The sequence below is a fragment of the Saimiri boliviensis genome, chromosome 14 (genome assembly GCF_048565385.1).
Source record: "Saimiri boliviensis isolate mSaiBol1 chromosome 14, mSaiBol1.pri, whole genome shotgun sequence".
Classification (NCBI taxonomy): domain Eukaryota; kingdom Metazoa; phylum Chordata; class Mammalia; order Primates; family Cebidae; genus Saimiri; species Saimiri boliviensis.
Genome location: NC_133462.1, coordinates 92754397 through 92777273, shown reverse-complemented (window position 1 = coordinate 92777273; position 22877 = coordinate 92754397). Strand labels below are relative to the sequence as shown.

The 22877-nt window shown below is 43.6% G+C and overlaps 1 protein-coding gene across 5 annotated transcripts in view; it reads left to right on the top strand.

Annotated features, from left to right (window-relative positions):
* Positions 1-22877, top strand: part of SMYD3 (SET and MYND domain containing 3) — a 755279-nt gene that overhangs the window by 457773 nt on the left and 274629 nt on the right. Inside the window, exon 1 of one of the 5 annotated variants that reach the window (XM_074385669.1) lies at positions 11396-21773. The exons of the other annotated variants lie outside the window; for them this stretch is intronic. The gene's annotated coding sequence lies outside the window, so the exon portion shown is untranslated. Of the gene's footprint in view, positions 1-11395; positions 21774-22877 lie in introns of those variants that run through there. 5 annotated transcript variants of the gene reach the window in all.

Genomic DNA, 22877 nt, shown 5'->3' with positions numbered 1-22877 from the left:
CTATGGCCAATATTTGTAACTCAGAGCTAGGATTTAGAGAATGTCATTGCCTACATTAAAAATGTTTCTCTTTCAGCCTTTCTTTTCTAATATCCTGTTTTGGAAGAAATCAGAAGAGCTGTCAGGGAGTTTAGAGACTCTGGAGCAGGGTTTGGCACTGTTGACGTTTTGGGCTGGATAACCTTTCGTTGTAGGGACTGTCTTGTGCTTTGCAGTATGTGTAGCAGTATCTGAAGCCTCCACCTACTAGGTGCTAGTCATACCTCAGTCCTCAGAATCACAAATGTCTCCAACCATTGCCAGACTTTGCGGGGGGAGGAGCGAAGTCACCCCTGATTAAGAATCACTGGAGTCGAGAGTAATAGGAAAAATCAGGAATGCAAAAAGCTCAGAAAAAGTAGGTCTCAGAGGAAATAGAAAAGTAGCAAGGGATTCAGGCTTTCCAAATCAACAAAATAAAATTTTCTATTAAGAAAAAAGAAGTGGAGAACCACAGATGATAACAAGATCTTGGAGCCAGACAGGAGAGGGCAACAGAGACATGGCTTGTTTTGGAAAGGGGAGAAACAGGAATAAAACTCTGCATTAGAGAGATTGGTGTGAGCTCTGGGTATTCAGCAGAGAGAAAAGGCTGTGCACAAATAAAGATAGACGCGAATCTTTGTGTAAGTGTGTCCCACATACATGTTTCCTGGTTCTGCCCACTGAGAGAGCCTGGGAAGAGTAACACCTAGTGCACACCTAGTCCTAGACTGTGGTTTCTGAATATCGTTTTCTACTTAAAAGTGCCCTTTCGAAGAATGACTGATTCCAGGGCTGGAACAAAGAAAAGTAGAAGATGAGCCTGGGGTATCTTGTTGTTTCGTGAAGTAAAGATATGATCAAAGACAAGGAGATGGCAAAAGGACGTGAGTCAGCTTGAAGAGGCCCCTGCTAGCCAAATGTGTGGCAATTTGAGCATCAAAATAATGATAGTAATAGGTTATAACTCACTGAATAACATAGGAATTTGTGAGTTCATACTGACCTGAATAAATCAGTGCTTAAAGTCTTAAGTTTGATACATAAGTCCTAAGCACGTGAACATAGTCTCAGAGTGACTCTCCCCACTCCCAAATTCTTACAAATTACAAAGGGAAAATGAGAAACTTCACAGTGGAGAAGTCTGGCAGATAACACCTTAACCAAGCAATCAAAATTAAAAGCACCAGTAAGAAGACTGATTGAAGTTATGTACCACCTGATAGAATAGGAGAAGAACACAGCGTCATTACCATGATATTCTTGCCAAAGGTGTATAACCTGAATCTATTCAGGAAGAAACATCAAGCAAACTCAAATTGAGTCACATCGTATAACAAAATAGCTGGTCTCTAATCTTCAAAAGTGTCAAGCTCATGAAAGTTAAGCAAACAGAAGCCTTGATTCTGAACTGGAACCGTTTACTATGAAACCCGATCGTGGTGGAAGGATTGGTGAACCTTGAACAGCATGCTAGGATTGGATGGTAGTAATGCATCAATGGTAACTTCGTGATTTTCATAGGTGTAGACAGTGGCATCGTATGTAAGAAGTACACAATTTGGAGGTGATGGGCTGTTGTGTTGGCAACTAACTCTCAAATAGCTTAGAAAAAATAAGTTGTATTATTCTATTTTTGCAACTGTTCTCTAAGTTTAAGATTCTTTGAAAATAAAAATAAAAATGGTGGTAGTGCTGATAGCCTCATACCTTGTGGATATTCTTTGCAACAAATGCATCAGAAGCCTTAAAAATGTTCATGTTCTGACTGACATTTGTTATTCTGTCCTCAGTGAGCAAAAAACTTTGGAAAGACACTGGTATTAAGCAGAAAAGTTATATTAATAACTGTACATGCGAAATGGGTTCTTAACTAGGTAAAAAAACAAACCATAGAAAAAAGACTGGAAGCCCCTTCTCCCATCGTTCTTAGGGCTAGACCTCTAAGGCAGGATGGTTCTGAATGGCCGCACACTGGCTGAACTGTTTTTCTGTTCGTTCTTTCCAATATCTATTTATTGTCATTAACGTAATTCCAACTTCCTTGCTTTCTTTTTTTTTTTTTTTTTGAACTTGGTTGACTTGCCATGCTCCCTCATTCTGCCCTCATCTCAGCCCGTCCTTGTCCCTCTTCCACAGCCGTTCTGCCTTCTTCTGTCTTACTGAGGGCAAGATTTCTTGTGTTTGCTGTGTTGATTTTCACAAATATGCTATTGTTCTGTTTCTTTTTTTTTCTTTTCTTTTGAGACCAGGAATTTGTGAGTTCATATTGACCTGACTGTCGCCCAGACTGGAGTGCAGTGGTGCAATCTTGGCTTACTGAAACCTCTGCCTACTCAGGAGGCTGAGGCAGGGTTTAAGCAATTCTCCTGCCTCAGCCACCTGAGTAGCCGGGACTACAGGCACCCACCACCACGCCCAGCTAATTTTTGTATTTTTAGAAGACCCGGGTTTCACCATGTTGACCAGGTCTTGAACTCTTTGAAGTCAGGAGTTGATGATCCGTCCGCCTTGGCCTCCCAAAGTGCTGGGATTACAGGCGTGAGCCACTGAGCCCCGCCCGTTCTGCTTCTTTAGTATGATGTTTCATTTTCCTTTTACTGTACTATTTTTTTAAAAAGAGATGTGGTTTCACTGTGTTGTCCAGGCTGGCCTTGAACTCCTAGGGTCAAGCAGTCCTCCCACCTCAGCCTCCCAAGTAGCTGGGACTACAGGCGTGAGCCACAGCACCCGGCTTATGCTAATTCTGCATAGACCTCACATCAGTGCTTTTCTCCTTCTGGTCTGTGTCTGCCGCTAACGGGATCAGCCTAGCCACGACCAGCTCAGGACTCCAGGATTCCAGTTAGCAAGGATGACTGCTTGGGTCTGCACCTCAGACTTCAGAACGCCCTCTAGTTCCTTAGGACATTAGAAATAAAATTATTGAAGATCCAGCAGTTCTTTCTAGGTATATACCCCCCAAAATTGGAAGCAGGTACTCAAACAGATAATTGCACACATTTGGTGGGAGCAACCTGCATGTCTATCAACAGAGGTAGGGATATACAAACGCATGACATATAGAAGATGGAATTCAGCCTTTACAAGGACATTTCGACTCGTGCTATAACATCAGTGGACCTTGAAGACATACTAAGTGAAATAAGTCAGTTACAAAAGGGCAAATGGGTGATTGCACTTCCGTTAGGGACCTAGTGTTGTGAAATGCGTAGAGACAGATGGTGGGTCCCAGGGTCTCGGGGGGAAGGGTAGGGAATGAAGGGTTATTGCTGATGAGTACAGAGTTTCAGGTTTAGACAATGAAAAACGTTCTGGAGATGGATGGTTGTGATGGTTGTACAACAATATAAACATACTTTGTAGTCATTCAACTGTATACTTAAAAAGAGTAAACTTCATGTTATTTGTATATTTAACCTCAGCTAAACATGTTTTTAAATGCTATACAGTTGTTAGACAGTAGAACATTCAGTGATTAATGCTATACTTAAAGGAAATTTTCCTCAGATTCTCGGATAGGGGATCTTCTGTTATCTTTAGCTTACCAGTACTGTGGCTTATTGGAATGGCCAAGGGAAAATGTCTCCTTTTTCCTCTGAAGATTTGCTGAAAATCAGCTGATAAAAGTCATTAAAAAGCATACACATTTATTAATGTGCATGAGTCACAGTGACGACCCAGCCACACCCTGGGAGACAGGTATATATATACACCATTCTTCTTAGGGGAAAGGGAGGTGGGAAGTGTGGATGATTTTAACGGGGTGGTAACTGGTTTTTAGGGAATTCGGTGGGCTGGAAGAACATACAGTGGCTTGGGACTCTCTGTTGGGCCAACAAAGCAGGTGAGTCTGTTCAGGTGTGTTGACAGGTTTCAGTCTTGTTCCTCCTATATGAAGTCAGTTAATGAAAACTCAGGGAAAGAACGAGAGGTAATGGTGTTTCTTCTTTGGCAGGTCTGGGAGTTTAGGCAGATGAGGGAACTCAGTGAACAACTTCATCGTCTGCTTTGGGAGAGAGAGAAGATTGAGAGGCTGTGGGTGGAGGGGAAGGTCAGAGAGACCTGGAGGCCTCTTGAGTTCCTCATGTCAAAGTGCCATATTTTAGGATATTGGTTTAGGAGCCCCAACACTGGATTCTGTACCTTCATGGGTATTTTAATGGGACATTAGAAGTAGTTATTTGTTAAGTCCAAAAGTGTAAAAGTAGCTCTTATTAGACATCTGCTGTGAATAAATAATCCTTTAAAACTATCCATAATAGCTTTACAAAAGATCTGTTATTGTGTCATTTACCATATTGTGGAAAACTAGAGAGATTAATAATGTGACTGTGGTTAACCACCCTACTAAGTACTAAAGTCAGGGTTAAGTCCTTGACTCTTGGTTCAAAGTTCATGCTATTTCATGAAACTCCACTTCCTACAGAAAGCATGAATGCAGCGTTGTCTGATCACCGAGAAATCATGTGGGCTGCACCTCAGAATTTGTTGCTTAGGACAGATACTTGCTTTTATATCTTTTCATCAGCAGAATTGCTGAGGAAAGCCAAATTCCTCCAGTGCCTCTGAACTCTGATGTGTTTTCATTTTTTCTTCTATATTCTCTTTTTTCTATTTATAAAACAAGATACTGTGTACTGAATACCAGAAAGCTTCTTGAGGGTAGTTTTCAGCCCTCTCTTAGAAAGCAGGAATATGGGCATTTGATGCTTTGTAACAGGGATGGTGTGAGAAACGCACATCATCTCTTTCCCGTGCAGCTTACTGTGTTCAGTATAATTCTCCTTATATCTTCTCATCGACTTTGATACAAATGCATTTTTGAGGACTTCTCCAGCTACACATGTCAGACTGTCTGATAGCTGGCATGTCTCATTAGGTTGGTGGTTTGCCCATCAGTCAGTTTGATCTCATCCCTGCTGCATTGACAAGATTTTCATTGTGAAATTGCTCTAATAAAACCTTCACAAATTCAAAATTAAATAAATGTAACATATCAAACCAATGACTGTTACATTATAGGTTAGAAATCACATAGTACCTGTTACTACATAATAAAATTATGCGGCTGGGCTCAGTGGCTAAAGCCTGCAATCCCAGAACTTTGGGAGGCCAAGGTGGGCAGATCACTTGAGGTCAGGAATTTGAGACCAGCCTGGACAACATGGTGAAATCCTGTCTCCTAAAAATACAAAAATTAGCTGAACATGATGGCACGTGCCTGTATTTCCAGCTACTCAGGAGGCTGAGGCAGGAGAATCACTTGAACCTGGGAGGTGCAGGTTGCAGTGAACCAAGATCGCACTACTGCACTCCAGCCTAGGTGACAGAGTAAGATTTTTGTCTGAAAAATAATAATAAAATAGGGCTGGGCACAGTGGCTCACGCCTGTAATCCCAGCACTTTAGGAGGCCAAGGCGAGTGGATCACGAGGTCAGAAGATCGAGACCATCCTGGCCAACATGGTGAAACCCCGTCTCTACTAAAATACAAAACAACCGGGTGTGGTGGCACATGCCTGTAGTCCCAGCTACCCAGGAGGCTGAGGCAGGAGAACTGCTTGAACCCAGGAGGCAGAGCTGAGATTGTGCCACTGCACTCCAGCCTGGGCAACAGAGTGAGACTCTTCGAAAATAATGATAAAATAAAGAACGTGAATAAAAAAGTCAGCGTAGGTGTTGAATGAGGGATTCTGGACATGGCAGTTTTCTCATATTTAAAGCACACACAAAAACCTTATGAAATGTAGTAGTTTCTTCTCGGCACATTTGAGAAATGGTGCTGAATTCTGTGTTTTCCTTGTGGAAATGTAATTCCTGTTTCTGTTGGTTCCTTTCAAATATTAAGCATGCTCTTTTATAGCAGAAGAGTGAAAATAGTGCCTACCAAAAACAGTAGAGTGTTTTTTCTTGATAGGAATTAAGATTTCTCAGAACTTAGCTTTCTCAATCATTTGTCCAAAGTGTGCCCCAGGACCTTGTAATATATCCATTCTCTTACATGTGTGGCAGGAGTGGGTGGGTGATAGACATGTATATGGTAATTGAAGATCAGAACATATGTGATGGAATCTATTTCCTTCTGCCTTTTCCCTGCCATGGAGTTTCCTTAAGGGAAACGATGCCTGCACATGATTACTGTGTGGGAGGGGCGTAGGGGTGGGAAGGGTGGCAATTGGTAAAACTGCGTTACACAAATCTCCGTGTTTTCCTGCATGTATTTGCATTTACTACATAGGAACATATGCACACGCTATCGATAGAGGCGATTACAAAAACTGTTACTGACTCCTGGAAGGTGAAATCACAAACTGCAAAGGTTTCTCGCCAAGGAAAATGTAGAAATGACACTGCCACCTGTTGTTTAAACCAGAGAATTGCTACAAGTTCTGTTGCACCAGTGAGGGGCAAATGCTAAAAGTACACTTCTCCCCTCCCTTACGTGGAAACTCTAACTCCTTTTGTATTCATAGAACCCAGTACGTTTTCTATAAAACATCCTATCCAGTGTGGGTTTTCACAGTGCGAAACAAGGGGAAAATAATGTATTGAAAATATGCTTAGGTCTTTACTGTCATTGTGTGTGGTTTTCAACACTTAATATAATGGAGCCGAAGTCTTTCTATTTTGTGTAGTTTTTCCCTCGAGAAGACAAAAAAAAAAAGGAGTTTTTCTTCATTATGCTAATGACAGACTTTTTGAAAAGGTAGGAAAGTACTTGGGACTAGTGTCCGTGGCTTATGTTCAGTCATGGAGCGAGCAATTGGTAGCCAGTGTTGGTGGATAATGATGCTGATAGCCAATACCAGTTTCATTTGGGTGTCAGCTGAAAAGCTTAGCTCTTCTGCAGTGAGGAAAGGATGCCTACTGAGAGTATTAAGAGCTGGTATTCAGTTTGTGTAGTGGAACAAGTGTAAACTTAGCAAGATAAGGAATTTGTGTGTGATCATGCAGATTTCACTGAGTCATCAATCCACTTCAATTGCTAGAACCAGTGCTCCCCACCCATGTTAATTAGTTATGCTATTCTTCTACATGAATTACCATGGTATAATTTAGTGGTTTTAACAGAGTTAATGAACTCTGTTGAAAACTAGATGGCTGGGTCAGAAGGCAGCTAAGATGGAGCTTGCACTGGGGCCTTGCACTGGAGCAGGAATTCACACTCACAGCATAGACAGTGGCCTAGGTGGTTTTTAAGTTCTTCCTCCTTTTTACATCCTTTTTCTAAATTTTTACAGGAACGTAGACCAAACCTATAGTGTTCACTCCCTGACCATGTTAAACCAGAACTAGTAAACTTTAAGTTGTTTTATTGAGGAGTGACACCAGCTGATGATTTCTATATTGGTATTTAAAATTCAAGAAAATCAAAGCTCAGGCAGAATAGTAAAAGAAAATGAAATAATATGAAGTCCCAGAGAGGAGGAAGAGGTGTTTGAGGGGCATTTTTCAACCTTGGTAAGTTCTTTGGCTCTTAGGGCCTTGATTTCTCCATCTGTGAAATGGGGAATTCAGATCAGGAAATTTTTGAGGTTCTGTCTGCCTATCATTTTGTTGATGTATTTGAAACTTACCTTGCTAATACTCCATTAGATCTCAAAATTTGTAATAACTATTTAAAATGTAGATTTCTAGTCTAAATGTACTAGATGTTGCTCTTCCTGGACCACAGGTGTTGACAAGATGACTTCTTTTTTTTTTTTTTGAGACGGAGTTTTGCTCTTGTTACCCAGGCTGGAGTGCAATGGTGCGATCTCGCCTCACTGCAACCTCCGCCTCCTGGGTTCAGGCAATTCTCCTGCCTCAGCCTCCTGAGTAGCTGGGATTACAGGCACGCGCCACCACGCCCAGCTAATTTTTTGTATTTTTAGTAGAGACGGGGTTTCACCATGTTGACCAGGATGGTCTCGATCTCTCGACCTCGTGATCCACCCGCCTCAGCCTCCCGAAGTGCTGGGATTACAGGCTTGAGCCACCGCGCCCGGCCTATAAGATGACTTCTTGAACCGTCTTCAAGCCTTGTAATTCTTGAAGCATCTTGTATATCCTTCCTATGAAAGAAAGTATCCAAAGTTTTCTTAGGAGACTGTCAAACTGGGATAAACACAGCTTTTCTTGGGGGAAACACCATCTTTCCTTAGCCTTCTTTAGCCTAACATTTTTGATGTTCAGCACATAATATATAAATAGATGACACAGGTAGCTGTAGAGACCATGCCATAGCTAATATCTAATGCCTTCTGACAGCTACATCATGGAACAGTTATTTGTGACCTCTAAACCTTAAGATTGGATGAGTCTGCTTTTTAATCTAAGAAATATTTTGGGACGGGAAAGTCACTTTTCCCCGTTTACCCTTCTCTTTCCTCTTTGCATTTTCGCCATCACGCTCTTCATTTGATGCATAAGCAAAGATAACTCAGTTAACTGCTTGCTAAAAGTGCACTCAAATTTTCATGCAAACACTCATTTTTAAGTAAACCAAAGTAGTAGGAAATGAAGAAAAGAGAGAGGGAGTTTGTTGAATTCTGTTTAGGCTTCCTGGCACCACTGGGCTCTGGATACATGTTGATCAGCTCTCGTCGGTGGGTACGTCCTGCTGGAGCTTTAGGCCCTCTGCATGGAGAGGCTTCGTCTCTGGCCTGAGGTCTGGTGGTGAACTGATGAAGGAGGCAGAAAACAAGAGCAGGGGTTAATTTTAAATGTCCGTTTTTATCCTGCTGTGATTTAATTGTTGCCCCTAATGGAACATATGATACATGATTGTGTATTGTTTCTCAACAGAGAACTAGAAAAAGGAAAGAAACTGCTTATGACATTCACAAACAGAATTTGCACTGTTTTTTGTTTTTTTGGTTTTTTTCCGAGACAGAATCTTATTCTGTCTATTGCCAGGCCAGGCTTGAGCCACCATGCCCAGCTAATCTTTGTATTTTCAGTAGAGACAGGGTTTTACCATGTTGGCCAGGATGGTCTCAGTCTCTTGACCTTGTGATCCGCCTGCCTTGGCCTCATAACGTGCTGAGATTACAGCTGTCAGCCACCACGCCCTCTGGGTTCAAACGATTCTCCTGCCTCAGCCTCCCGAGTAGCTGGGATTACAGCCATGTGCCAACACACCCTGCTAATTTTTGTATTTTTAGTAGAGATGGATTTCACCATGTTGCCCAGGCTGGTCTCAAACCCCTGACTTCAAATGATCCACCTGCTTCGGCCTCCCAAAGTACTGGGATTACAGGCATGAGCCACCGCACCTGGCCAAAAATACTGTTGTGGTTGTTGTTTTTGTTGTTTTAAGCTTTTGTTATTGGGGATAATACTAACAGAGCTTTATAACAAACTTTATAATAAACATGATCTTACATGAGACAGCATCATATTCCAGTAGCTTCTTTCACTTCATTCTAGTTATTCTGCCTGGGGTCACAACAGTAATTTTGAAAGCATTTTAATGTCTTTCTCCTTTTTTAAATCATGAGAATACTAAGACCTGATTAGAGAGACTTACCTTAAGGCTCTGGCCATCTTCAGTATTGGAAGTAGGTGATCTAACTTGGAATCTAACATTATTTACACTGTGTTATATATACATAAACCAGTATCATCTTTTGCTTTGTTACCCTTTAATGTACGTGTGTGTATACACGCATATATGTTACACAGTAATCAAGTTCCAGTTAAATGTATATATTCATAAATATTCCTGTGACTTCAAAAAATGTGAAAACTCTTAGCTTAGACAAGACTGCATTAAAGTTAGGATTGTAGGCTCTTCCTAGAAGTAGAAGGGGCACTTTAAAGAAGAGTAGGTGACGTCCTCTAGCTTCAGGCTATTTTGTGTCAAAAACAACCTAGACAAATTACCTATACTTTGTATGTTAGAATATCCTCCATTACATGAATTCCAACCTGTATTGATAACTTAGCTCCTACAGTCTGAAGCATTGTGAGCACCCTCAAGGATGCTACATGAAAGTACTTTGAGCTGGTTTCACATTACGGCCCAGCGATCCACACCTGGAGATTTTTTGCCAGCTTTACCACCACTGTTTTATATAGTGTGATGTGTTCAGTGTTGACTATGGGCCAGGCATTTCATAGCAGCCCGGTTTTTCTTATTTTGCAGCTAAGGGGAGGAAACTGAAGCTGAGTGACTTGGCCAGGGTAACACTGCTAGCGAGCGGTGTGGCTGGCACTTGAACTTGAGCCTGTCTGACTCCGCAGCCTGTTTCTTCATCCCTGAACTCTAGTGTCTCACCTGGAGAAGGTGCTGAGGTGTCTCAGAGGATTTGCCATACTCTGCAGGCCTAAACAGAATTAATCCTGTGGGTTAGTGTCTCAACAGGGATGCTGAGGGCAAAGGAGAGGCTCTTATTTTCAAAACAAATGACTTTGGCAGCATGAAAAAACGAAAGCTAGAAAGCTGCCAGCACCGGGCTTTGTGTGCAAACACTGTGGCTTTGTTCTCCGCGTGGGCTCCTCATTCCACAGCTCCCTCCCCGCCTTGCTGAGGAAGGAAAGGAAAACTCCCCAGGCACTGCTGCGGCCAGAGCCTCTAGGATTTATTTTTCAACATTTTGAAAATAGTCTTGGCATTCTCACAGCCCTTACCCGCTCCAGGATCCCAGCCGACTAAGGACAGAAATGTTAATGGGCTGAGGGCGGAGAAGGCCAGAGGGCAGCTTCCCTCTCAGAAACTCAAGTTAAGCCCGTCCTGGGCTGAGAGGAGTTCCGCTTTCAGTGAGGCCCACCTTTAGAGTTATGGGTTGTCTAAAGAGCCCTCGGACATCATAAGTGGTGACTGATGTTTTTCCAGCACAGGCTCTGAGTGTCTGTGAATGAGGACACGGCTTCTCTAAGGCCTTTCGGAATACTATGCATGGGTCGTGGTTCCTCATTGCCGTTGAAGTCAGGAGCCTCTGACTATTTCAGCCTTCCATTCTGCCCTATTTGCAGAGAAGGAGACGCCGAGTGAAATGAAAGGACCTTATTTTTGTCACATAGCTTGTGATACCATTAGCACCTCCTCCAGATGGCCATCATCCTGGGACATAGTCTTTCTGTGGTATCACTTTGTTGTAAGCTCCTGTGGTATGAACTGTGACTTAATCACTTTTTTTAATGGGGTGTAAAAATCACAGCCTTATTATCAATGGGGAATAGATTGTTAACTGACCGATTACTGCAATTTTTAAGTATTTCAGTTTGGTTCCTTTCTAATGCATTTAATCTTGTTTCCCACTTCTCAGTACAAATTGCACCACAGTATATTTTCTGTCATGCCCTTCTGCCTTTTTTAGCACAGTGGGGGCGGGGTGGTGGGGGCGGGGTGGTGGGGGCGGGTGTGTGTGTCAGGGTCTGGGACTCTCTACGAGGCTGGAGTGTGCAGTATTGTGATCACGTCTTATTGCAGCCTCAACCTCTCAGGCTCAGAGGATCCTCCCACCTCAGACTCCCACCTCAGACCCCCAGTAGCTGGGACTACAGGCATATGCCACCATGCCTGGCTAATTTTTTTTTCCTTTTTGTATTTTTGGTAGAATGGGGTTTCATCATGCTGCCCAGGCTGGTCTCAAACTCCTGGACTCAAGTGATCCTCTCACCTAGACTTCCCAAAGTGCTGGGATTAGATGTGAGCCACCGTGCCTGGCCTCCTTCTGCCTTTTCTTCAGTTCTTCCATTTCATTTTATTCCCCTAACTCTTGCTTCTCTCCCCCTGCATGAAACCCAAAGTGCAGATGAATGAATCTCATTTATTGAGGCAAGATCAGGAAGTCGGCTCTGCAAGTAGATCATTGACCAGGGAACTGAGAGCAGACTCACTTCGTTCCCTTCCGGGAAGAGAAAGCACCACATTCCATCCTCCAGGGAGTCAGTTTTCCTCTTGACCATAAACCTCCCACAAGGCCAAAGACAAACTCACATGCTTCAGAGTCTTGCTTTCTTCTACAGATTGGGAAGGGCAAGTTTCGGTCCTGTGGGACTGGTGACAGAGTGCTGCCTGATGATCTGTGGAGGAGGGTTTCAGGCCCCAGCCGTGGCACCTCCAACAGCCTCTTTAGAATGTGAGGAGTTGATCACTTTCTGTCCTCAGCTTTGGGCCTTAGCCTTCATTCTCACCCAGGAGAGGCAGCCCCTCTCAGCAGGACCTCAGAACACAACCATGAAACCGGAAGGGAGGAATGATCCAGAATGAGCAGTCCAGCTCCGTCCCACGCTTTTCCTCGAGCTCTGGTGTATCTGCTCTTAGATTGCATCGTGCTGATTGTCTTTTATGTTTAGAGGTTCCGGGCTCGTTTGTCTTGTTCCTTAGGGAGTCTTCAGTAGCCCCGAGGTGCTGTGTTCGTACGTTAAGTGCAGTTAACTTAACTCTGGGGTCTGCCAGGAGGGCTCCCCAGGGACGGCGCCCCTCCCTGTTTTCAGTGGGCTTGAAAGGGCAGTTTGGTTGTGAGACGGCAGTACTTGGCACTTGATACCTTTTGAATTGTCTCTACTCACACATCAGAAGGCTGTAGTTGATTTCCATTTATTTTTTAGTTTTTTAAAAAAATCTTTTGAGAGTAAGTCAGAATTATACAGGGGCTTATCACTCTCCAGTTTTCCCCCATACTTTCGCAGTATATGGGGAAAGACAGATGTGTGGTAAGGGCTTCTCACATCATCACCCAGGAGTTCCATCTGGGAAAGGGGAGCGCGCCACAGTCGCCATTCAGTAGGAAGAGGAACCTAGGTGGGTCCAGCCTGACCCTCCCGGAGCTGTTCCTCACCACCTGACCCTCCCCTGTCCTGCCCCAGCCTCTCAAACACCCTGCCCAGCTCACATACTCGCTCGTCAGTTACAAGGTACCATAGCAAAGCGTGCTCTTCCTACATAGTCGACTTTTACTTTAACAACTTTAAAATTTACTTTGGGGGGGACCATTACATACAGGTTAGATTTCTTTTAGCAGTCGGGACATGGTTGTGCTTTTAACACAAACATATCACCATCTTTAATTTTTCAATCTTAAAATGGTATAGTGGAATTGATTCCAGAATGTACAGTCAAGATCCTGCCTCTGTTTTCTCTCACACTTTCAATATCTAGCTGTCTTTGGAGTATATGAAACCTATTCACAGAGCTTGGGAACAATTAGGTTCTCAAACTCCACATCTTACGTGGAGGCCGGCTCTCTGTGGAGGCCAGCTGAAGATGAACATCTTTAAATATCAAGAGATGTGCGTTCTGGCCTCTAACCAAGGCTGCACCTGTATGCTGGTTCTGACGGACCCTAAATGCAGTGAAGACGTCTGGTAAAGACTCCAAATGACGACTGACAGGACGTTGGAAGAGCCTGGCTTCCCCCGCCTTTTCTTTCTTTATCCTCTTTGTGGTCTCCATAGGATTCTCTGTTTGTGAGAGGATTCTGCATAAGCAAATACTTAGGTTTTGCTTTTAATGTATCATTGCGAGGGTGCCACTTGACGTGCTTAAACTATGGCTGTGCGACTATTTGCAGAAAACTGGACGTGTTGCCTGGGTCCTGCTTTATTCCAGCTGAGATGAGGCATAGAACATACCAAGGACGTTTTGATTTACTTATCCTCACAACATCTAACTTAATGGTAACCCTTAGAGATAGGTGACTATCCCCATTTTAGATGAGCAAAGCGGTGTTCAGGGTAGGTGACCAAGGTCAGAAAGCTAGTTAATTGAGAAACCAAGATTGAAAACCAAATCCAGTTCTAAGTACAATGTTGGCTCCACCATATATGATTGCCTCTCGGCTGTAAGCATTTGCTTTGCTACTGTGAGAAAGATTTATACTGTCTGCTGAGTCATAGGGCAATGGGAATGTTTTAGGCTTGCTCTATCTGGCTAATCAAGCAATGATGGTAAGATAGGCAGAGCCCACATTTGTGAGGGTTTTCTTTTAACCAACATTCATAGTGTAACTTTTCCTTCTTAAAATTTTAGAATTAGGCCATGCACAGTGTGGCTCATGCCTATAGTATCAGCACTTTGGGAGGCAGAGATGGGCAGATGGCCTGAGCCCAGGAGATTGAGACCAGCCTGGGCAACATGAAGAAACTCTGTCTCTAGAAAAAGATACCAAAAAAATTAGCCAGGCATGGTGGTGCACACCTGTAGTCTCAGCTACTTGAGAGGCTGAGGTGGGAGGATCACCTGAGCTCGAGGAGGTCGAGGCTGTAGTGAACCGTGATCACACCACTGCTTTCCAACCTGGGTGCCAGAGTGAGACCCTGTCTCAAAAAGAAAAAAAAAGTATTATCCCCTATTATTTTATTTCCTATAGAGTCTGTAGCATATAGGCCTCCCCAGGGACCAGGGCTCTCCATTTTATGGGTTGCCTCACCCCAGCACGACTCTGTAGACCACCCTCTTTCAGGCGTCAACCCCAGGTAAGCCTTTGTAGGCACATATGTTCTCTGGGCTCTCCAAGATAGAGTCTCTTGCATGAAGAAGCTGGATGAAAGCCTGGAAAGGTTATTTTGTTTAAATTCTTACCTTGAAGTTCCTTTGGTGAAGGAGCCAGGCTGGAAATCATACCAGAACAGTCGTGTCTCATAGTTACAGTGTAATCAGGCGACTGTAATTCATGGCCATTAAATTGCTTCCTTTGAAGTATAAGAAAAACCAGGACAACTTTTATAGCCTTTTAACCCACAGGATTATAGTGCACATGAATTAAAGTCAAGTGTGTTATGAACTCTTCCACGTACCGTGGCTGGCAGAATTCCACCTTCACCCTAGTGCTTATTTATTGGTTGACTTTCTAGTGAACACTGGGGTGAGTGGTATCAGAATCTTGGAAGGCTTTTCTTCTCTCTTTTGCATTTTTATAAAATCAGAAATGCGGTGTCTTGGTAGCTTGACTAAAAATGAGAATTATTATTTCCCTGGTAGACCTCTTTGGGATTGGGGCAGCAGAGAAATAATTAATATATACTGAGCACCTTCTAAATGTTAGCACTGCTCTGGCCATTTTGCATACCTGTTTTCACTTAATCCTCACAGCAGTCCTATGAATGAAGTCAGTAGGGTTATTCCCATTTTACAGATAGGAGACAGGCTTGAGAAATTAAGTCCACAGTCACTTGGTAAGTGGTAGTGCCTGAATTCCAGTCAAGGTCTAACCAAAGCATGTGGTTTTGCTTTGAGTTCTGGCTTCCCAGAACCCAAATCTGAGCTTAGGTAACAGAGTGGCATTCATGGAGCCCCACGTTGTGGGTCCTAATATCCCTAGCAGAATCACTTGTGTAATAAATCACTGAGATTTACACTATTATATTTGTTCTTAAGAGAATTACATGGGAGAACTGTGGAGAAAGAAAGACAAAAATAAACATTAGCATTTAATAACCAGATGTGTGAGATATTTATATTACATATTATAAATTTAGTGCTTCATGTCATTGATCTATATGTAATTTGAGATGCTCAAAATATTAGAACAATAAGTAAATAGTTTTATATTGCTGAAAAAGGTACATCTGAGGGCAATGTGTTTCTTATTGAAAATGTTGTTAATAGCTCAGCTGTTGAAAATGGAGTGGGAAGAAATGAAAATGGAATGGGGAGGGAATCTTTCAGTGTGTGGACTGAAAAGTTACTCTACACTTGCTCTGAGAGGAGATAACCCGTAGAACATAAAGGTTTGTGAACTTCAGTTGTGCGTATTCCTCAATAGGATCTTCCTTTATTCTGTCCCCTGCGTTTATTGCCCGGAGTAGCTGCAGTGTGGAATCAGTCCTGCAACGTTTAGTGAGGTCGCGGTGAGTCCCACCACTCCGCCAGATGGCGCTGCGGTAGCGCAGATGCACCTGACACCCCTCCCAGGGACTTGAGAAGCGATGGGAACTTTCTGTTGGGATTCGCCGCAGCCTAATGAAGTGTGAACTGAGCGCCACAGAATGATAGCCTTTTTTTTTTTTTTTTTTTTAAACCATTTCTGGTTCTAGGTTCAGTTCTTCTGTGTGTGTCTACACATCTTCACCTGGCATTTCTTTGCCCCTTTACCGTCTTTCCCTCTGCCTCTTCCGTCACGTCTCTTGCCTGCCCACCAATCCTCCTGCCTGGAACCTTTCTTCTCCGGCCCTTATCCTTCATATTTCTTTTCTGTTTGCTGGAGGGAGAACACACGTTGTGCAGTGGTAAACTGTTTCCACGTGAGCATGCAATGAGGCCAGGTAATGGGAGGCTGGGAACCTTTTACAAGGAGGTGGTCATCTTGCACGTTAGACTGGAGTCTTTCCTCACATCTGCTATGCTCTTCTCAGTGGACTCATGACCAGCTGCTTGTTTCCACAGTGCATTTTGGTGATGTCTAAAAAACGATGGGTTTGGTTCTAGTAAATACAGTCATAAGGAAGATAGGGACTCTGCAATGACAGTGGCGATGTGGAAGGTATACGAAGTATCTGTGATCTCTTGGGGATTGCCCAGAACCAGACCTGGAGGAGGGTGGCCCGAGAACCTGTCAAAGTCTTTTATTTTGAACAAAGGAGACAGAGATCCAGAGGATCCCAGATCTTTCTGGCCAGTTTAATGCTGTCTTCTGAGTAGCTGCCAGCTCCCAAGAGGAAGAGCGTTGAGATTCAAAGAAAGGAACCATCTGTGAATGTTATTTATTGTAGAGTCTGCAATTCTGAAAATCATCAGTCAGGGAAATGACCCCTGTTTGACTATCATTTGTACTTCAAAAAGAGGAGCATGGAAAATATTTAAAATATTTTCTGTCTTCCCTATAAATTAGTCATTTATGTATGAGATTATTATTGTTTCCATCTTCAAACCACAGCTTGCAAAGCCTACGATCACATGATGGGAAACAGTCATGCTTCTTAGATTGTGGCAAGGGTGGCTGATGTAAAAACGGCCCATCTCCCAAAACGTGGCGAATTCCACATATCCCTTGGTTTCCAGGATGAAGCTAGACACTGTCTCTTCCATGGTACCTAGAGCAAGGAGAGGCTTTCAAAAACATCTGCAGCCTATAAAGCTGAAGATGGGTTGGCAAGAGGCGCAGGTGCTGGTGGGAATCACGCTGGTGGGTAGGCAGACATGTTTGGACTTGCCTGGCGTATTCTTCTCCTGGAGCAACTCACCTTCTCCTGACATAAAACTTTCCCACTACTCAGAAGCCACACTTTCCAAGATGTCATTGAATTCACTCTAACGAATTTCAATGACCTTCAGGTGAATGGGTGAGAAGGCAGCATTAGGAACCAGCCTGATGTGATTCTAAATATGGTTCTGTCTATTGACCTTAGGAGTATGATTCATGTCAGTCTTGTTTCCCTCCTCGTCAGAGGTGCGGGACACTGACCTTATTTCATAAGACTCGAGTGAAGTGGTGTAAATGGGCTGTTTATTGGTGGGCTTTTTCTTACCATCACAGAACTTCAGAAATTAAGTAAAACCTTCCTCAGACAAAATAAAGCAGTCTCCAGGTTAGCTAGACTTCTGATCTATGCGGGATATAGAAATGTGATTTTTTGTTTCCATACACGATGTGGGAAGTCAAGTTGCGGATTTAGCAAATACTCATCAATACTAGGTTCTGTTAGATAAGTTCTCTGTCTTTCAGAATCTTAGTTTATTCGCTGAACTCGGCGAATAACCACTGATCAGTGTAAGGCTTGTAGGCCTTGAATTTTGGTAACTGTTATCTTGATTGGTGAACACCCTAGAAATGAAATTCCTTAGTGACTGTTCTGGCCGTGATGCAAGATAAAAGGTCATCATTGAACTCTATGTGTGGTGGTATCCAGGGGAGGGGGAAACCGAAAGAAGTCCTCTGTTGTCCAAGGGGCCTTTTAGAGTCTGGAGAACGTTGTCATTTGTGGTTTAAGGGCATGGTTGATGCTGTGGGACATTCTAGAGAGAAATGGAAGATGTGAGCTCCCTGCAGACCACAGCCCTTTCTACCCCACTGGGAGACAAGGGAAGAAAGTAATATCCTAGCTTCACCTTCACATTCTGGCTTTTTTTTCCTTCCATGTTGCTTTTTTTCTCCTCTCTCTTTTTCCCCTTTCTGTTGTCTCTTCCCACCCCTTCTGGGAAGAAAAGAAGAAACCTGGCACTGAGTGGTGTCCTGCCATGTGTCATCATCTTGCCAGCTTAAGGGTAAGAAAGAGGGTGGGGTGCAAGGAGCCGAGTACTGTGTGTATCTGTCTGCAGCCTGGCAGTCACAATGCCTTCATTCAGAACACAAGCCGCATGATTTATGTATCTTATCATCTTCATGAATTTTTATTCTGAGAAATTAGGCAAGAGAAAATACCTTCAGTCAGCTCTCACTGTCACCTAGGAGTCAAGAACAGTCATAGCCTATCTCATTTAGCCTTCTTAACAACCCCGTGAGGTAGGAATGTTACTCCGATTTTATAGAAGAGGAGCTGGGTTTCAAAACATGAAGTGGACTAGCCAGCACATTCCCTGGTGCCTAGCAGGTGGTCGTTACATACTTGTTAAGTGAAGAAGAGCGCAAAATAAGTCACTGAACCAGGATTTAAAGCCAGGTTTTCTAAGCTCAGGCTCCGTGCTCTTTCTGCTTTATTGTTTTCTGGAAGAGACTTGGGTGAGCGTGGACGTTCAGGAGGACCCTGTACTATTCATTCGACAATTAGTGTTTGACTTTTGAAGTAAGAATGCTGTGTGTGAGTTTCATTAGTCTTTATCTCTCTCACGAGTTTTAGGTGGCATATAATTGTTTATACATCCCTGTCCTTAACCTCCTTTTTTTTTTTTCTTTTTCTTTGACATACTCTTAATGTCTTTTTTTTTTTTTTGAGACGGAGTTTCGCTCTTGTTACCCAGGCTGGAGTGCAATGGCGCGATCTCGGCTCACCACAACCTCCGCCTCCTGGGTTCAGGCAATTCTCCTGCCTCAGCCTCCTGAGTAGCTGGGATACAGGCACGCGCCACCACGCCCAGCTAATTTTTTGTATTTTTAGTAGAGACGGGGTTTCACCATGTTGACCAGGATGGTCTCGATCTCTCAACCTCGTGATCCACCCGCCTCGGCCTCCCAAAGTGCTGGGATTACAGGCTTGAGCCACCGCGCCCAGCCCTTAATGTCTTTTATACTGGCAACCAGCTTAGTTGTTTAAAAACATAGATTCTGAGTCTAGGCTTTCTAGATTTAAATCTAGGCTTTGCCACTGTCTTGCTGTGTAATCTTGGGTAAGATACTTAAACTTGCTGTGTTTCAGAATTATTAACTTTAAAATGAGGATAATAATGAAACCTACATCAAGAGGTTCTCATGAAGGTTATACAAGTTGTTATATGTATAGTGCCTAAAGCAATTCCTGGCACAGAGTTAATGTTACATACATGTAGTTAATTCAGCAGTATTGTTAATGCTGTTATTCTGTGTGCTTTTTGCAGTCTTCTCCTTTTATTTCTTAAGCTCTCTTTTTTTTAATATCCACCTTGTTTTCGCCTTTATATTTTGGTTTCATGTTTGGTGGTTTTTGTGGGGTTTTTTTTTTGGGTGGTAAAATATATTTAACATAAAGTTGATGATCTGAATAATCTCTAAGTGTATAATTCAGTGAAATTAATCACATTCACAATGTTATGCAGGCGTCACCATATCTATTTCTAAGTTTCTCATCACCTCAAATTCCTACCCCATTAAGCGATGCCCATCCACTCCCCTTTCACCTTCACCCTCGACACCACCAATCTGTTTTGTGTGTCTGTGAATTCAGGTACTCTAGGTATGTCATATAAGTGGAATCACAAAGTGTCCTTTTGTGTCTGGCCTCTTTCACTTAATACAATATCTTCAAGGTTCATCCATGCCATAGCATTATTAGAATTCCTTTCCTTTTTATGACAAAGTAATATTTTATGTATACCCCACGTTTTCTCTTCATCCGATGATGGACACTCGGGATGTTTCCACTTTCTGGAAATTGAACAATGTTTTATGAACATTGGTGTGCAAGTATCTGTTAAGTCACTGCTTCCAGCTCCTTTGGGCACACCTGGAAGTGGAATTGCTGGGTCATGCGGCAGTCTGACTTTCTCAGGAGCATCCAGACGGCTTTCCACAGCAGCTGCAGGGTTTTGCGTCAGCAGTGTGCGAGGATTCTCGCATCTCTGCATCCTCGCCGATACCTCCTTTTCATTTCTCTTGTAACAGCCCTCCTAATGGGATGGACACGTGGTTGCCACATGGAAATACTGGCTAGTAAATAAAAGGAGGAAAATTTACAATAAAAACTGAAACTCACACTGCATTTCAGATGTGAGTCCCTAGGCAGGTCACTGACTTAGAATTATTGATTCAGCAAGAATCTTGTCTCTGTAGGAGCTCTCAGGTTCCAGAAAACTCGGGGAGCTGAGAAAAGGAAGTTTCATTGTACTTTTTACCCAGGGTTATTGATTTCCGCTCCCTCCCCAAGGGTGGGTAAGAAATGAGTGGGATGCACCTAAGGAGGGGTTGTCAGCAGGAAGAGACTTTCTTATCTTTACTTCTTCTGATGAAACACTGTGAGCCAAGCCCCAGAGGAGCCAGCCTGTGACTGCACCTTTTGGAATTCATCTGCTCACAGGTGTTGGCAGCCCTGGCCCTGGTCCAGCACAACATTTTCCCTGGAGGAATGCCATGCAGTGAATTTCCTTGTCTACAGACTGTTTTATTGTCATACTTCTCAATGGGATCAGAAACAGGTTGGTTTGTCTGGGCATTGCCAGAATAGTGCCTATGCATGACCTCTTGTCTAAGCATCTGCCAGAGAAAGCTGTTATCTCTTCAGGGAAGCTCAGGGCTTGAAGACACATTGGCAATGGCTTGTCTTCCTCCCAGCAGTTCTGCCCACACCCTGACCATCCTCACCTCTTGCCTTTGTACTGCCCCCTTTGCCCTGAAGTGATCTCAGCTGCCGTGAGTTGTGTCTTATTCTCTGGTAGTGGTGGAGGTGCGGAGGTTCTGGGGGAGGGTGGGTGCAGACGTTGCTCCTGTGTGCCATTGCATGGTGCACAGCACTGCCTCCCGCCCCACCCTCAGCCAGCCCACACCTTGGTTTTCCTCAGGGCAGACAATCCCTGCCACTGCTGGTTCCCAGCTCGGATGAAATGAAATCATGTGAGGTGAAAGTGCATTGCTAGCCAAAAGTTAGTTTTTCTTAATAATGTCTGTGGAAAGCTTCCTGAGGAGAAAGGATGTCTTCTGTGTCTCACAGCAGCAAGCATGCTAAAAGTAGCAGCTCAATGGAAGCTGCGTGAATTCCAGTGGAAAGAAAGATGCTCGTACTCCTGATTTCACAGTGAAGCTGATTTTCCAGATGGCATCCCCATTGTCTTAGATTAACACCCAGCGACTCCGTTGCTTTGAATGTCTTTCAACAAATAGATCTTTTCCTCCTGTTCCTTTCGCTTCTCTACTTAAAAAAGTTCCCCATATTTGGCATCATTAAATAAATTCATTAAGTGTCCCATTTTGTAGGGCCAGTGTTTCATTTCACTAGTTAAATTCCATGGCCTGAACTGAGTTGGGAAGCCCTAAGAGCAGAGCGACGGTGCAGCACCCACGGAAAGAACGCACCGTATGCGCATTCCCTGGACGCGCGCCTGGTGTGCGCACCAGCCAGTGTCATCTCTGTGCCGATTCATAACTCGGAGCTTAGCTGGGATGTAGATCATGTTCTGGGGCAGACTTCTTCATGGAAAGAACAGAGGCGTCTTGCTAAAGAAGAGGAGGAGCGAGAGGAAGCGCCAACCTGGGGCTGGTAATCAGCCCCTCCCCCTCCCCCTCCCCCATCTTCCCCTCCCGTGGGCTTTGACTTACTGTGTTTCTGCAGGTGTCGCTAGTGTGGATGGAGACACTGGAAAGCTAGCCAGCTCTTGTTCAGCGTGTTGCACTTGAGTTGTTTTGCGCTCTTAAGTACTGGGCTTGGCTTTATTTGTTGGCGTTATACCTGTGCTTTGTGTTTCATAGGTGAAGGTGGAGGTCGTGTGTCTTCTGTCAGTCAACATTGGTCAGATAGTTACTGAATTTTTACTCCATGCTTAGTACTCTTCCAGGCTCTGGGAATGCATTCGGTAACTTGATAGATAAGGTCCTGGCCTAACGAGTGTGTATCTGTTTGTTCAGTTTTCCAGTGGTTAGGCGACAGTGCTTATAATAACACCTGTATCATGAATTCTGTTCTCTAGAAACCCATTAGCATTGCATGGAGAAAAGGTCCATTGATCACAACAGGCTATACCCCTAATCCCGGCCCACTGGTTGGCAGGTGTGTGCCGTTGATTGCAAGAGTCTGGGGAAGTTATGAGCCGCTACGGACACTTTGTCACCCATCGGCCAACAGATTTTTATTTCGCATCCTCTGTGTGCCTCGCAACATAAGAGAAAGTCATTTCAGAATTTATGCCCTGCTGGCACTCTTTCATTAGAGCAGCACAATGTGTGTGCTCTTTTTAGTAGGAGAAGGTGGTTTATATATATGTATTTATAAAGTAAAACGAGAAACATTTCTTACATTGGGCATTCATTGTTAACTGCCAGAAAGATTTTAGGTGTTGGGAAGTTAAATAGTGTAATGGGTATAAAACTCAGTCCCCAAACTCTAATGTGCCAAAAATAACATCTCCATTTTTTTTTTTTTTTTTTTTTTCATATAAATCTGCCTGATTTCTGGCTCTGATTCTCCTTCCACTGGCTTGGTGGAAAATGTAAACTCTCCTCTCAGGGTTCTGGGCTCATCCCCAGAAGCAAGCCGTTAGGGGCATGGCTCTCACAGCCTACCCCACCTGCAGGCCCTGCGGCTCTCTGAGGTGTCCTTACCGCATAGGACTCGGGAGCTGCTCCCTGTGTGTCCAAATCCTCCTCC